We start from the raw sequence: 12,426 nt of genomic DNA, 5'->3' as shown, positions 1-12,426 counted from the left end.
TGTGTCTCTAAGCAAAAAGAAAAGCATATAAAAGATGGAAAGTCAATTTGATTTTTTTTCTCTTTCGCTTTTTAGTCTTTTCAAATGTTAAGTGAAAATAAAATGCATGTCCTGGATTCTCTACTGAATTATTCCACTACAATAAAGACAGCCTTGATTTATGCTAGACATGAATGTAGTCCTGTGGCTTGGTAGGGTTTTTTTGTTTTGTTTTTTAAAGTATTTGCACTTGTGTCGAGTGCCAGAGAGGTGCATGTAGGGCAAGAGTCTTAAATGGGGTGCTATTAAAAAGAATAACAGTACTTCCATTAAATTCAAAGGAAACAAGATGAGGCCATGCATTTCCAATAAAGTCTGTGCTTGTGCCTGCGTGGTGTTTGTCCTAGGGAGATTTATACAAAGACATTACTCCACACCTGTTATAAAGGTAGCACAACTAAGATTTTATTCTTGTTTGTAAAAATGGAGCGTGTACACACATTTTCTAAGCCTAGTTCTCAAAACAAAGAATTTTTTTTAATATGTCTACTAGAAAGCATTAAAAAGACCTACTTCTTTAATTGGAAAAACAGCCCTTTTCAGGTGGATATTAGGAAGAAGGCTGAGAGATGATGGAAGGCTTTTTCCCCTGTTTTTCTTTCAAGGTTGGTGAATTAGCAGCGCTTATGGTGTCATAGCACAGTGGTAAGCTGTATTGCAAGCTCTAAATGTGTTTTGTAATAGCTTGGAAAAGAGTTTGTAAAATGACTTTAAATGAGAGAGTATCCCATTTTGAAGATTTCATAAATCTCATAAGGTATTGGAAGAAGAAAATCTGCTGTAGTTACTTAGTAAAGAGCAAATCTTTTCAGCTTTTGCAGTAGCTCTTCAATTATTTAGACCCTACAGATAGGCACTTCTATATGGCACTTCTGAGACTTGTTTTGTTGCAACTCCTAAAGCTGTCTGTATAAAATTAGTTAGCAATGTTTGATTGTCAGAGCTGTAGCCAGTGTTCAGCTTTAATCTTAATTTTAGATAAATATGATATTGTTTTATAGAATTATCTGGCGTAAAGCACATGAGACTTATACAGAGAGGCTGTAGAATAAATTCTATGCTCTCAGCAGGACAATTTTGTTAGAGTTCTCTTGAAGACTTGCTGGGTTCAGTGTTTCATTCCTATTTCTTCAGGTCTTCAAGTGCTTGCTTAATTTGTCTGCAGTGAATTGTTCACTAGGTAATAAAATGAAGTACTGAATAGGGTAGTTGTGTGTCTCGTTGAGATCAGAACATGGTAATATTTGTTTCAAGTGATTAATCTTTCTATATTGAGACTTCTCTGAAATAATGGTTATGAAGATAAAGATTTTTATTTAGGTGTCTTTAGAATCAGAACTTTTATGATAAAGTTCTGGTTTAATGTCTTTCTCTACCAACTTCAAGAATACTTATAACTGTCAGTGGACTGAGTCAGTTTCTCTGACTCACATGTTTTATCTCTTTTAAAAGAAAAGGGAAGATAAATGCTCTTGGAAATTTTAAGAAATATTTTCAAGATTTCAGTCTGTAGTTAAGATGAATGTGACACTTTTTTATTCTCAGTCATGGGTCCCAAGTACAATGTTGCAAGCTCCTAATGTTGTTCTGAACATTGACTTGATTTGTTTTGTTGTCAATTTTGCTCTTGCAGGGTTTGATAGTAAATAAAAGTGGAATATAGTACATGGATTTATATGTAAACTACCGCACTGTTGTTATCACAGAATCTTTGTAATTAGCATGGAGATTAGCAGCATACAGGCTTCAAGCTGCTCTTTTCCCCCGTTTATTTTGGGCTGTAGAGAAGCAGTAATAAAACCTCTAACTTCTGTTTTAGTATGAACATTAAAAGGTGGATGTTAGCTAAAGCTGTTCCCCTTGTGCCCCTTTACAAATAGCCCTTGCTTTTTTTCCTTATTTTGTCTTTTCCTCACTTTTAGAAGTCTTAGTTGATGATTCAATTTGTAGATAATACTGCTGTTAGTCCTTAACTGGGTTCATTCAGTTCCTTAGTAGTAATTCTTGTTGAGGCTCAGATGGCGTATGACAGGAAAATGAGGCCTAAGATTTAAGCAGATGCTTTTAATTATGGCTGGCTCTAATGTAAGGGGGACAGAATCCTATAGGACAGGATATGAAGCTAATCTTTTCTGCACAAAACTTTTATGTTCATAGCACAAATCATACAGCATAGTAGCAAATTCTTTCTTACGATAGTAATTCCCAAACTGGTTTGTAATTTTTCTCCATCATTGCTGAGCCAGACTTTTACACTTGCGTGAATTTGGATGTCAAAGCAATAAATTCTGAATTAAATTATCTCCTAGCCTGCAGAAATCAGGCTGGATGTAAGAGTGAGAAGCTATTTCCCTATTTTCCTGTTTGCAGTAAGTAATTATTAGGTTTTGAAACATAATGAAATAAAGCAAGGAGGAAGAGGAGCAGAGGTCATCACGAGGAGGAAGGTCTGTGAGTCAAATCTGGAGGGAATGTGAAAAGTAATTTATATTTTGTTTGTGTTTAATCACAGAAGTTGAAACAGAAATTTAATGAAATATTTGTGATTCTTCAGGAGAGGATATATAACATTTCATCTGTTATGACAGTGTCATAGATGTTGGGCTGAACTCACCTGTGAGTTAGATTTGTGGGTTAGTTTTCACTTAGATTGCAAATGTGAATACCATGTGAACTTTCTCATTTTCATTGCTTTCTGTTTTTTGATTCTCCACCATAAAAAGATTAGATGAATAGCTCAATACAGCTCAATGAGTCCAAGTTCTGCAGTGTTTAGGGGAATAAATGACATGAAGCATCAACAATCCAAGTTTTTATTGAAGCAGAGGCCTAATTTGTTTTAACTGAACTATATGTAGTGTTATGTTGTCTGCGAGTGACCTTGGCATTGCCCTGAATGACCAATCCCTCCCTCCCTGTGATTAGAGTGGTTTTTTCCAGCTGCCTCCATTTCAGCATCAGACATTTACTGAGTTAAAGCATTTGTCAGTCCATATGAGTTCAGGATGCAACAATTATTTACTCTGTAAATGTTACTTCCTTTCCAGTTAGTATTTAAGTCTACAGGGATGACTGTAGGCTGGCTGTTATAATCCTATGCAAATTTATCTAGTCTCTCAAATGCTAAAAACTTTCATTCATTTTAATAAAATAACACAAAGATTGGGAAGATGAGAGATGTGATAATTGCTCTACACAGCTTGGAACTTAGTATTCAGGAAACTGTATTTTAAAATGGCAATGAAAACAATGTTTTTATATCATTGTCTTCAACTTTCCTGATGTTGCTGGAATTTCCTTGAGGAGATTATTTTTGAAAATGATCCGTTGGAATCTGTTGGAATAGTTGTGGTGCTTGGATTGAGGTCCCTCGTTGCACACTGACTTGCTCTGTAACATGGAAATACACACATGGGCTTATTTCACACAGTTACCAGCAGTCTAATCCCATGTGTAATGCTACAGCTGATGCACTGAAGTATTCACAGTGTTGAGTTTGTTTGTATATAAAACCAATACCAAAATTGCAAGTATGTCAAAATTTATGATACCAACCTATTAATCTGTCACAAACTCTAAAGGCCTCTAAAAGCTCAATTACCATTGAGATGTCTCCATATTATTCCCATGGTTTTGCATGTATGAATTGCCAGGGAGGAAAAGATGATGCTTCTTTTGCTTGTTTCTACTGTTTCTGTGCATTTACTACATAATATAGTTTCTTAATGTTTCTGTGACTGTGGGACTAAAAAATACCAATAAACCACTGCTTTGTCAGCCAGTTAATCTAACTTTATAAATTATGTTTGCAAAGAAGCTGTTACTGCCGAGTGGGGAATGAATACAGACTAGCTCCAGTTCTTCTGCTGACCTCTCCAGGTTTACTACCATAACTGATGGGAGGAGAGAGGTTCTTCCAGAAGGTAACCAAATGTATTAATCTCTCTCCATTGACTGTAGAGAGATCCTTGTGTCTGTAGTTAATGTTACCCAAGCAGACTAGCTAGCATTTATTCCTTGTATGCCTTCAAATCACAGGGCAGAGAGTTCATAGAACATTCATAATTACAGTATTATGGATATGCCACAGTCAGGCCTCATGGACAGTGGGAAGAGCTTTTTATAAGCTCCAGAAGTTGTGCCAGGAAGGCAGTGAAATTTGCTGAACCTGAGCAGCACTGGAGGTATGGACCCATCAGCCAGGGGCCAGCAGGAACTGAAATAATTTTTACTGAATCTTTAAATCTTATTAATTTAGTAGATTTGTTTTCCTTGCCAAAAATGTATCTCATTGTAGTTTATGTACTAATAAAATTAATCTTGGTGATTAAAAGTGCTTTGGTGTGCTTGCTTCCAAGAATCGCAAATAATGTTATCAGACTCAAGACAGTTTTTCCCCATCGCAGAAGCTCACTACAGTAGTTAGAACAGCAGATGCTGGGGGTTTGTCCCTAGTACTGGTTTTGCTGCATAGCTGCCCAACAATTTTTACCTTGCGGCTTGCGTTCTCTGCTCTACAGTGAACAATATTCAGGAGCGGTTTTGCAGTCAGTAATACTATGATGTAGGGCAAGGAGCTGGTTTTGAAACGAAAGAGGAGGCTTTCATGTAAATTATGAACGCATTCAATAATGAAGTAATAGCATATCAGTAAGCCTGAGCAAGTGTCTTACACCAGCAAACACTTGAAATTCAAATGAAACTGCTCCTTGTGTTGTCATTAAAATAATGGTGGAAACGAGACCCTTTTCTGTCAATCAGTCCAAAGGCTGAAGCTTAGATGTGATACATAATCCAGGGAGCTCCTTCAGAATTAGATTTGGCTATGATGTAGTCCTCTTTCCTAGGCTTGAATTTTTAAGCCTCACTGCATGAAGCTGGTGCAGTTAATGTATACTCACGAGGCTTGTGAGCAGAAATTGAACTGTAAATGTCTGTGTCCAGTTTTAGAAGGGGAGGGTTGAAGGGATATTTTCTGAATTTTATGCTAATATATATGAGTGCTGTTATCCATTACTTAGATACCTAAATGCAGCTGGAGTGTAGTTCATAGTTTTCTTTTAAGCTTGTATTGATTACTGACCTCAAAGAAATTAACCACAAGCTAGAACATGAAAACCTCTGTGCAGAGGTGTATTTCATTTAACAGGATAGTAAATATAGTTATACAAGATTCTTAGAGAGACTTATCTAATGCCGCAGATGACTTTTTCAAGGCTTGTACTGGTGGCTGGTGAAATCTCCAAAGGAAAGAAAAAAAATAAGGCAAGGCCACAACCTCAATTTACACCATAACAAAATTGGAAATTGAAAGGATTTGAGGTGAATGCACCTCTTAGGAAGAAACTTTGATTTTTATTTTTTTTCCTCTTGTTTTTCTGCTATATCTCTGCCCTTGTAATTGTGTGCAGTACTGGGGATGTACAGTGCTTCTGGTCTTCCTTTTTGTAATGGTTAGAGTCTGGAGCAAATAATTTCTGAATTTTACACAGCAACTATGGTGCGTGATATAAAATGTGCAAGTGCACAGTCAGATGCTTATAGCATTGTATATATATGTATATAGATTGTAACGTAATGTTGAATGTATGCTTAATGAATTCATGGTAATACAGTATGTTCAAAGGACCTGGGTGTGTCCTGGGCATTTCCATTGATAACCAAATGATCTTTGTTCCTGCATGTGCTGGAGTCACCAAGCTTTGATGTGCACAGATCAGCATGCTTATATGATCTGGTTATGAGTGATGAATAATATAGAAACTAGAGGCTGAACCAATGAAATAATCTCATTTTACATACTAATTGCTGTACTGTTTGATGTTTTCTTCAAAGCAGAGGCTTTTATCACCAGTTTAAGTTGAATTTGTATGGATTAAAAAAGATTAGTATAGGAGTGTTAAAAATACGGACTGTAATACTTTGTATAATATTAATTCAGGACAAGAAAACACTTGAAGATTAAGTTGCAGAATAATAAGTAATTGTATGATATTTTTATAATTAATAGAATTGTACTTTGTCTTGAAAATACTTAAGAAGTTGTCCACCCTCTAGATAGGTTGTTGGAAGAACAGCTGAACCTGTTACCTACATCATGTTTTGGCTGGCATCAGCACATGGAAATTTAAGATCCTTGTTAGGAAGCAGTGTATCTTTGCACTTGCTAAAGATATTTGGAAGTGGCATTCAAGGTGTGTATTTGTGTGAAACGAAGAAAGAAGGCTCAGTATTGTGATTATTTTGTGAATGTTTTGTTACTGTTTATTGGGACCGTCATTCTTTTGCTTTCCTTCCTTTGACTGCAAATTCATCACTTGCCATTTGAAGTGTAATTAATTCCATATTTACTGTATTTTTCTCATGGATGCTAAGGAGGAAATATGTAGGAGCAGACATTCACTGAATGTTGGCTGGTTGGTTCATCTGCGTCACTCAATAAAATGTAGTTTGTGATTTCTTATAATTCTAGGACTTGCTCTGGATACAAACTTCTACCTTGTATACTGTTGTGATTACCTTCGTGAAGTCTTTATTTGATTTCTTTCCCATTTGATTTCTTTACTTCCATCCTCACGAGATGTGACGGGGATAGCAGACTGGTAAAGCATGAAGATGTGTAAATAAAGGAGCTCTTCCATCATATTAAATTTATGGAAAAAAAAATGAGAACTGTTTCATATGCTATTAGATTATTTCCTTCAGTTGCAGGTATTTTGAGTGTTTCAGATTTAGTGTGGATTTTAATGTATCAAACATAAATCTCTTCCTTATAGCTTTGCCGGTCCCCCTTTTTAAATGAACTAAAGGTTTCTCCTTTGCTTTTTAATTATTCCACAGATTAATGTATTGTAAATGGGCTCATTTCTATGCCTTAAATTAAGCTAGTTCTGTTTCAGCTTTTTCTCAATTACTCCTGTAATTAAGACCCATAAACACATAGCATAAGAAAGTGTGAAAAATAATAAAACTTAAAAGGAGGAGAGAGCATCTATGAGTCTTCCTTAACAAATTGTTTAAAACTCCTTCTGAAACAGCCCCTACAAAGGAAATTATTGAAGAACTTGACAGCCTATATGTAGTTTTGTAAAGAAGACCCAGTTTTCAGAGAGTAGCCTTATCAAGGATCCCAGTTGTAAACCTTGTGGCATGTACCCACTTAATTGTATGAAAACCCAGCACAGTGCTCTGGGAAGAATTAAAAAATACTAACCCTGCATCCCGCACTGAAGGGAATATTTAATCAAGTCAAAAGCTTCATTGCACCCTATAGCAAGACAAGTTAAATCTAGGCTGCTAAATATTTTATTAGTGTTGATATTCATTCTAGCCATATATCAGATCATGGTAACAACAGAAGTATTTCTTTCACTTAGAGAGCTTAGGACTATGATATGTCATTTTCCTTGACACTTATGATGGTTACTACGGTAAGTGGCCTCAAGGAGAGCTGTGCCTGAGATATGACGTGGCCCGGGCTGAAATGGCTTAAGATGCTCTGGATGCCATACAGGAAGGAACAATTCATAAAGGTGTACCATTCTTTATTCTTTTCACACTGCTAGGCACCATTAAGTACATTAATATAAAAAGAGGGTATTGTAGTAACTCACTGACACAGACTATTTTTACTCAAGCCCAAGGACACATACAAAGAAAGAAAAAACAAAAGAAAAACATGTTTCCTTCAAAGCAAGCTCATATAAATGAAGAATATAAGTTTCCTTGTATGGTACTTGTGAAGCCACTCAAATTGAAATTATTTATTTTTTTAACCACTTTTAGTACTTTTTCAGTGTTTGTCAAGCAAACGTGGACAAAAAGAAAGTTTATGCTGCAGTTTGGGTCAACATGTACCTTTATGAGTTATAAATTATTTGTTAAGTATTCAATGGTTTATGATGCTGGCATTGGAGAGCCACCATAAAAGCAGTTATACACAGTGTGTCAGAAATACATTTTTCACACTTCAGAGATCTTCTAGGATGTTGCTTAGGGATTAATGCATGTCTGTGTGCCATGGGTTAAATGATAGTTTTCTTCCTAAAATGTTTATTTTAAAATGCTCTAAATTTAGATTAATATATTTCTAGAGATTAATGATCATTGCAAACCTGTTATTGTCTTTGACAGCTTACTGACAGATAAGCTTTAAGTGGAAAATTAATATCTCTTTTGTAAAAATAAAGCTTAGCTAGCAAGAGGCTGTCCGTACTAATAGTCTACATAGATTTACAGGTCATTTTTGATGCCATTGACCCCAACTGAAGAGAAATGGTTTAGAAATGCCGGTTAACTGAAAGTACAATTAAGCTAAAGATGGCTGAAAACAATGCAGAACTAAATCTTTTTGGCATTTTGCTCTATTGTCTGTTCTCACATGCACCCAACACTGGGTAAAGCTGAAAGCTGGATGAACAACAAAACTTTTGCATACTATGCGTTTTGTCTCCTATTGTGTTTCTTTGAAAAGTGAACACTTTTTCACCCAAATTCTTTTGTTTAAGCACAGTGTTAATTCTGTGCATGTGACTAGCTGAAGAATATGTTGATGAGGAACAACCTTTTTCTGATTATACAGTCAAAGATATAGGGCCTTGTAGTAAGCAGGTCATGATAAGCACAGTGAAATTGGTTTTTAACAATGGTGTGTTGTGATAGGACAGAAATCAAATTAGCAGTTCTGAAAGTAGGTCTGTTTCTGAGTGCAAGTATATACTTAACTTCATGTAGGTATCCTGTGAGCCTGTGGTCTGTGTCCTTACATTTGTTTATTTTGACCTCTTTTGTTTGTGATTGTGCATTTTTCCCATGTTTTTTGGTTCATGTAAGCATTAGGTAACTTGTCAGGTTGATGGAATGTACTCTGACATCTTTCAGTGCTTTTGCCCTTACTGACTGAAGTGCAGTACTGTTTTGCTTTACTAGGGAATAAATGCGTATTTATTGCTATAAGCTTGAGTTTTTTCTACCCTCCATAGGAAACCAGCACTGGGCTGCAGGCAAGGTAGTCTCTCTGCCAATGGATAGCTGTGCAATGAAAGCTTTAATTTAAAGGAAACGTTCTTCTAGAATGGATGTTCCAATGGGGAAGGCCACTGAATTGTTGAGCAGAAACTGATGGAAATATGTTATTCTCCTTTTTCTACTGTTTGAAGGTAGCAAAAGCTTGTACAACATATGCAGGATGAATAACTTGAATAATGTAATTCTACTGCTTTATATGTGTATGTGGAGACAGTGTCTGTCTTGAAAAATCTTAGAAATGCTTAGACCAATAGCATCTAGCTAGAGAGAAAAGAAAGACTGCCTTAAACACATCACCCAAAGACTTTCCTCTTAGCTTGAGAGCTGTATTTTGACAGAATAGAGAATGTCAGCAATACACAAAGTAGTCCGTAAAAGGTTTGTGTGTAATGGTCAATGAGGAGTTATTTTTGTCCAACTCCCGTAGCCAAACTCATGGAGTTCTTGTGCAAGAGCTTTTCTCATACCTCACTTGCATGCAATCTGCCATGCTTCATTTATCTGTTGGTTTCATTCCAACTGAATGTTCACATCCTAAAAATTAAATCTTTAGCAGAAGACCTAGTGGATCCTTAATGTAATCCTTTTTTTGAAAATTATTCTCTTCCTTTTTGTTAGGCACGGGGATATTTAATGAGGAACCACAGAATGCTTTCGGATATTGTGGCTTTCAAAAAGTCTTTCTGTTTCAGCTGTTGTCCACTTTGAATAGTGAGCAGGAGGGGGAGAAAAAGCAGGATCACTTGACCATGACTAGGATAAAAAGCAATTACACCAGCACTTCTGTTGGCAGATATGAGAGGGTACTGACACTTGGCAAGAAGGGAATGAGTAAGTGCTGCTTAGGTCAGTAAACTTGTAACTCAGCTCAGCTGCAGCCAGAAGAGCAATCCCGATGATGGCTTCACACTGTTCCCATGAGACAGTGTTGCTTGAGATTTTAGGATACTTTCAAGAGGTGTATGAAACTCATGAGATTTCAATGTTGTGTTCAATTAGTCCAAAGGACTCGTATGGGAAAGATCAATTAAAGAACTTTTTAATAAGCAGTATATTAATTTAGCAGCTGACACGATCTTGCTAGCTGATCTGGGAACATCACTGTGTTAGTCTAAAGGCTTTTAGAAGCAGTTCTTATGATGCCTGATTATCGAGGTTGTTTGCTTTACAAATGTTTTCTTTCATCTCCTTCAGCAGTCTATCACAGGTGTACCCTCTGACCTGCCATGTGTGTGCTACCACTGTGTTTAGAGAATAGTTATTAACATATTGTCAAACAATGAGAATGAAGTCTTGCTAGGAGAGAATTTTTAATGAAATGACAGTTTCTTGATTGTTAGATTTGGAATCTCTCGCACGTGAGCAGTTCTGCGTGGTATGTGAGAACATTAACTGTTTAAAACTATCTAATCCATGAATGTAGGAAAATTGTTTGGTTTTCTGGTATACATTGCAACTGCTTTCTTAATTAGAAAGAAATAAATAACTAAGCCAGGAGATGATTACCTTAAAGTTGTGAAAAACTATTCTTGCCAACATCTGTCTGGGCATGGATGTTATTCCTCTGGATAAGTACTTGAAGGATAAGGCCCTATAACCCTTCGGAGCAGTTTTTCTCTGTTCATGCAAATGACTGACACCTAATAATTTCACTGCTGTAGGTCATTGTGATTCTTGCGTGTTCATTTCTGCAGAGGAAATAAGCTCCTGATAAGCAGGTTTGTATCTTTTATGAGCAAACATGATGTTGGCTGAATTGGGAGTTTCCTACAAAGGTGTCATTTTGATCTATGAATCTTCACTGTAATGAGAGCAAAGAATAAAGCCACGGCAAGAAAGAAACTAATGAAAACAAAATCTAGCTGTAATAAGAGACCAGTAAGAAGAAATGTCTTTAGATAACTCTGGCTTCAAAAAGCTGACAGTTTAATTAAAATCCTTTTTGGGAACACTAGGTAATATAGGCTTGCATTTAATGGGAATATTTTGCAAAACAAGTGTGTGACTATATTTCAAAACATAAATTAATTGGTTACTGCTAGAAAAATGACTGCAATTAGAAGGCCTCTGTGCCACTATCCTGCCCTGCTTGGTGTCTTGCCATCTTAGAGAGGCAATGAGATGGTGATCTGATTTTGCACGATCAGTCTTGCAAAACTGAGCTATTTCAATGTTTTGCTAAGATTTGTGAGTGCTACTGAAACGAGGCTGAAATAATGGATACTTATAGTTAAGTCTAGAGCCTGATGTCATGAAAGGAAGTAAAAAATATTGAGGAAAAGAGGTAATTAGGTCTTTCACTCCTCTTGACACAAATCAGATGTGCATATTGTCTCAAATTCCTTTAATAAAAATGGGCTGAGTTTCAGGTAGGATTCATTTGGAGTGTAAAATGAAAACCTTTTTGAATAAGAATATTGGTAGTTTCCCTTCAAACCTCATAGACAGTTGTTTCTAAGCTTATCTTTGCAAGGTTCATGCAAAGCCTAGTGTATGTCTTGCTTATCTCTTGCATGTTGTAGTGCTTCTGAATACTGCATGACAATCATTTATTTTACACCAGTGTAAGTGGGTAAGAATTAATCCAGCTTAAACAGCTAGGCTGAAAGAACAGAGGCGAAGCGATTTGCTCAAGGTCATCCAGAAGATTATTGGCAGAGCCAGGATTAAAACTTACTTTTTAAATCCTAAAAGATGAGAATTTGTAACGGGGCCTGAAGGCGAAGGGAATCTCTTATGAATTTTAGCAGATTGAAATGCTTTCTTGTAACCTTGCTTTGGTCCATAGTAAACCACGTAGGCATGCAAAAAAAAAAAAAAACCCACAATTTTTCTTCTCTTTTGGCTTTCCTCTTTAATTTATAGTGTTTAAGATTAACTATTAAGGCCAAATTCTTCAAGGCTTCCTTTCTTATACCCCTGGGTGGTAGGTTGGTCCCCTTGGAATTCATGTTTGCAGAAATGGGGAATGCAATCACTTGAGCCTGACTCAAAAGGCATATTTATGTATGCTTTATTTTTAACCTTCATATAAATTGCTAGTGTAAGAAGATTAGACTCAATGTGGAAATTTGACGTTTTTAAGAAATGTCTGTCTGCACCTCTGTTTTGATAATTTTAGTTGGCTCTCTGTCAAATATTTCATTCTGCTAATGAAGTGCTTCTAAACAAAATCTAAGTAGCCTGAAAAAAAATCCAAAACCCTGAAAGGGATACATATCACCAGTAAGATGACTATTGTTGTTGTGCCACAGGGGTTCAATGCCAATGATTCTTTGGGTGGTTACTACAGTTGTTTTCTATTTATACTGTAAAGCATGTTAGAAGATCAGGAAGCTAAATGAAAGGAGAGTCTTAATT

This window comes from Cuculus canorus, chromosome 13 (genome assembly GCF_017976375.1).
Source record: "Cuculus canorus isolate bCucCan1 chromosome 13, bCucCan1.pri, whole genome shotgun sequence".
In the NCBI taxonomy this organism is placed as follows: Eukaryota; Metazoa; Chordata; class Aves; order Cuculiformes; family Cuculidae; genus Cuculus; species Cuculus canorus.
The sequence above is the reverse complement of the archived record's forward strand: the minus strand, read 5'-3'. Positions refer to the sequence as shown.